We start from the raw sequence: 5,664 nt of genomic DNA on the forward strand, positions 1-5,664 counted from the left end.
GTGGTTACATTTGGATTTTTCATTGGATTTTAGAAGAATAAAAAAGTGCATAAAGTCTGCAGTTTGGAATCCACTTACATTGATTGTATATGCTCTACTTGCACAAATGTGCATCTTGTGCTGCAAAGTCACTTGACATTCCCTCAGCTTGTTTCTCTCAGGTCAGAAACCAGCTCTATCTGAAGTGTCCACTCTAGCCGTGACACACAAGGAAGAGTTGCAAAAAGAAAAGGAGTACTTGTGGCACCTTAGAGACTAACAAATTTATTAGAGCATAAGCTTTCGTGAGCTACAGCTCACTTCATCGGATGCATTGTGGAAAAAACAGAGGAGAGATTTATATACACACACACAGAGAACATGAACAATGGGTTTATCATACACACTGTAAGGAGAGTGATCACTTAAGATAAGCCATCACAACAGCAGGAAGCGATGGTCACTAAACACCACCCTATATCGGAAACCTACTGACGCTACTACCTACATGCCTCTAGCTTTCATCCAGATTAACCACTCGATCCATTGTCTACAGCCAAGCGCTACGATATAACCGCATTTGCTCCATCCCTCAGACAGAGACAAACACCTACAAGATCTCTATCATGCATTCCTACAACTACAGTACCCACCTGCTGAAGTGAAGAACAGATTGACAGAGCCAGAAGAGTACCCAGAAGTCACCTACTACAGGACAGGCCCAACAAAGAAAACAACAGAACGCCACTAGCCATCACCTTCAGCCCCCAACTAAAACCCCTCCAACGCATCATCAAGGATCTACAACCTATCCTGAAGGACGAGCCATCGCTCTCTCAGATCTTGGGAGGACAGACCAGTCCTTGCTTACAGACAGCCCCCCAATCTGAAGCAAATACTCACCAGCAACCACACACCACACAACAGAACCACTAACCCAGGAACCTATCCTTGCAACAAAGCCCGTTGTCAACTCTGTCCACATATCTATCAGGGGATACCATCATAGGGCCTAATCACATCAGCCACACTATCAGAGGCTCGTTCACCTGCGCATCTACCAATGTGATATATGCCATCATGTGCCAGCAATGCCCCTCAGCCATGTACATTGGCCAAACTGGACAGTCTCTACGTAAAAGAATGAATGGACACAAATCAGACGTCAAGAATTATAACATTCAAAAACCAGTTGGAGAACACTTCAATCTCTCTGGTCACTCGATCACAGACCTAAGAGTGGCTATACTTCAACAAAAAAGCTTCAAAAACAGACTCCAACGAGAGACTGCTGAATTGGAATTAATTTGCAAACTGGATACAATTAACTTAGGCTTGAATAGAGACTGGGAATGGATGAGTCATTACACAAAGTAAACTATTTCCCATGGTATTTCTCCCTCCCACCCCACCCCCCACTGTTCCTCTGATATTCTTAGGTTTCAGAGTAGCAGCCGTGTTAGTCTGTATTCGCAAAAAGAAAAGGAGTACTTGTGGCACCTTAGAGACTAACAAATTATTAGAGCATAAGCTTTCGTGAGCTACAGCTCACTTCATCGGATGCATTTGGTGGAAAAAAAAACCACCAAATGCATCCGATGAAGTGAGCTGTAGCTCACGAAAGCTTATGCTCTAATAAATTTGTTAGTCTCTAAGGTGCCACAAGTACTCCTTTTCTTTTTCTGATATTCTTGTTAACGGCTGGAATTAGCCTACCTGCTTGTCACCATGAAAGGTTTTCCTCCTTCCCCCCCCCTGCTGTTGGTGATGGCTTATCTTAAGTGATCACTCTCCTTACAGTGTGTATGATAAACCCATTGTTCATGTTCTCTGTGTGTGTGTGTATATAAATCTCTCCTCTGTTTTTTCCACCAAGTGCATCCGATGAAGTGAGCTGTAGCTCACGAAAGCTTATGCTCTAATAAATTTGTTAGTCTCTAAGGTGCCACAAGTACTCCTTTTCTTTTTGCGAATACAGACTAACATGGCTGCTACTCTGAAACCTGTGATTATGCAAGGCACTGAATTTAGCCGTATAGAGTGGAAATCTGTCAACTTCATGAAAAAACTCGCACAGATACAGACAGACATCATCTTCCTCTCCAAATGCAAACAGATGGACATCATACCGAAAGGACTGAAGGTAAAAAATCCATTACAATCTACATACCACACAGACTATGCTGACAGCTTGTGCCACACACTCTCAAGGAAACTGCGGAACCACCTGATCAACATCCTCTACAGCCAACAGGGAAAGATTAAGAATGAGCTCTCAAAACTGGATACTCTCATAAAGAACCAACCTTCCACACAAACTTCCTCGTGGCTGGACTTTACAAAAACTAGACAAGCCATTTACAAAACACACTTTGATTCTCTACAAAAGAAAAAGGACACTAAGCTATCTAAACTACTATATGCCACAAGGGGCCACAACAATGGTTCCCGTAACCCACCCAGCAATATTGTTAATCTATCCAACTATACTCTTAGCCCAGCGGAAGAATCTGTCCTATCTCGGGGCCTCTCCTTTTGCCCCTCCACCCCCACGAACATGATACAGTTCTGTGGTGACCTAGAATCCTATTTTCGACGTCTCAGACTCAAGGAATATTTCCAACACACCTCTGACCAACATATTAACCCACAGAGACCTTCCTGCCAACACTACAAAAAGAAGGATTCTGGGTGGACTCCTCCTGAAGGTCGAAACAGCAGCCTGGATTTCTACATAGACTGCTTCCGCCGACGTGCACGAGCTGAAATTGTGGAAAAGCAGCATCGCTTACCCCATAACCTCAGCCATGCAGAACACAGTGCCATCCACAGCCTCAGAAACAACTCTGACATCATAATCAAAAAGGCTGACAAAGGAGGTGCTGTCGTCATCATGAATAGGTCAGAGTATGAACAAGAGGCTACTAGGCAGCTCTCCAACACCACTTTCTACAAGCCATTACCCTCTGATCCCACTGAGAGTTACCAAAAGAAACTACAGCATTTGCTCAAGAAACTCCCTGAAAAAGCACAAGAACAAATCCGCACAGACACACCCCTGGAGCCAGGACCTAGGGTATTCTATCTGCTACCCAAGATCCATAAACCTGGAAATCCTGGACGCCCCATCATCTCAGGCATTGGCACCCTGACAGCAGGATTGTCTGGCTATGTAGACTCCCTCCTCAGACCCTTCGTTACCAGCACTCCCAGCTATCTTCGAGACACCACTGACTTCCTGAGGAAACTACAGTCCATTGGTGATCTTCCTAAAAACACCATCCTAGCCACTATGGATGTAGAAGCCCTCTACACCAACATTCCACACAAAGCCGTCAGGAACAGTATCCCCGATAATGTCACGGCTAACCTGGTGGCTGAACTTTGTGACTTTGTCCTCACCCATAACTATTTCACATTTGGTGACAATGTATACCTTCAAATCAGCGGCACTGCGATGGGTACCCGCATGGCCCCACAGTATGCCAACATTTTTATGGCTGACTTAGAACAACGCTTCCTCAGCTCTCGTCCCCTAATGCCCCTACTCTACTTGCGCTACATTGATGACATCTTCATCATCTGGACCCATGGAAAAGAAGCTCTTGAGGAATTCCACCATGATTTCAACAATTTCCATCCCACCATCAACCTCAGCCTGGACCAGTCCACACAAGAGATCCACTTCCTGGACACTACGGTGCTAATAAGCGATGGTCACATAAACACCACCCTATATCGGAAACCTACTGACCGCTATTCCTACCTACATGCCTCTAGCTTTCATCCAGATCATACCACTCGATCCATTGTCTACAGCCAAGCGCTACGATATAACCGCATTTGCTCCATCCCCTCAGACAGAGACAAACACCTACAAGATCTCTATCATGCATCCCTACAACTACAATACCCACCTGCTGAAGTGAAGAAACAGATTGACAGAGCCAGAAGAGTACCCAGAAGTCACCTACTACAGGACAGGCTCAACAAAGAAAATAACAGAACGCCACTAGCCATCACCTTCAGCCCCCAACTAAAACCTCTCCAACGCATCATCAAGGATCTACAACCTATCCTGAAGGATGACCCATCACTCTCACAGATCTTGGGAGACAGACCAGTCCTTGCTTACAGACAGCCCCCCAATCTGAAGCAAATACTCACCAGCAACCACACACCTCACAACAATTACCACCAACCCAGGAACCTATCCTTGCAACAAAGCCCGATGCCAACTCTGTCCACATATCTATTCAGGGGACACCATCATAGGGCCTAATCACATCAGCCACACTATCAGAGGCTCGTTCACCTGCGCATCTACCAATGTGATATATGCCATCATGTGCCAGCAATGCCCCTCTGCCATGTACATTGGCCAAACTGGACAGTCTCTACGTAAAAGAATGAATGGACACAAATCAGACGTCAAGAATTATAACATTTAAAAACCAGTTGGAGAACACTTTAATCTCTCTGGTCACTCGATTACAGACCTAAGAGTGGCTATCCTTCAACAAAAAAGCTTCAAAAACAGACTCCAACGAGAGACTGCTGAATTGGAATTAATTTGCAAACTGGATACAATTAACTTAGGCTTGAATAGAGACTGGGAATGGATGAGTCATTACACAAAGTAAAACTATTTCCCCATGGTATTTCTCCCTCCCACCCCACCCCCCACTGTTCCTCTGATATTCTTGTTAACGGCTGGAATTAGCGTACCTGCTTGTCACCATGAAAGGTTTTCCTCCTTCCCCCCCCTGCTGTTGGTGATGGCTTATCTTAAGTGATCACTCTCCTTACAGTGTGTATGATAAACCCATTGTTTCATGTTCTCTGTGTGTGTGTATATAAATCTCTCCTCTGTTTTTTCCACCAAATGCATCCGATGAAGTGAGCTGTAGCTCACGAAAGCTTATGCTCTAATAAATTTGTTAGTCTCTAAGGTGCCACAAGTACTCCTTTTCTTTTTGCGAATACAGACTAACACGGCTGCTACTCTGAAAAAAGGAAGAGTTTGAGTCTCGGTTGAAAACACCTTGATCCCCAGGCCTTCAGGGACTGAAACTGCTGCAGGAGAAGGACCACTGTCAAGTCACCAGCATAACGTCATATGACAAATCACATATGATGAATGCAAATAATATTGTTCAGTGTATTTCAGAAAGGAGCTCAGATATTAGAGTGATGAGAGACAGTACAAGAACCTGAGTGGAACAGAATATTTTCCACCCTAAAGAGTCCCAAAAGTGCTTTGCAAGCAAGCTACTCTGTCTAATGCAAAGAATATCATGGGAAGTATTACTGACCACAAGAGGTCATGGCTTTGACACCCAGCATGGAATTGCATGGCTGTGAAAGCCAAATTTATCTAACCCCATTTTGGTTCAGGTCCCAGTTCAGGAAAGCACTTAAGCAAATGTTTAATGCACATGCTAGAATTTAAAGTGGTGTAAACTGGTCATGTTAAAGCCTAGGGGAAGTTGAAACACATACCTTTAAACCCTACTCTAGATGAGGCCAGAGACAGAATTTAAGGAACAATATCATCCTTGCTCTTCATCAATCCCAACAGCAGAATTGGGACTAGAACTTCCACTTACTTTGAGCCACTTTTCCACATTCCTCCAAGCCTACATCCAAAAGAGGCTAGATAGGAACTAGGTCCACTGCTCCAAG

The sequence above is a fragment of the Dermochelys coriacea genome, chromosome 11 (assembly GCF_009764565.3).
Source record: "Dermochelys coriacea isolate rDerCor1 chromosome 11, rDerCor1.pri.v4, whole genome shotgun sequence".
NCBI classification, from domain to species: Eukaryota; Metazoa; Chordata; order Testudines; family Dermochelyidae; genus Dermochelys; species Dermochelys coriacea.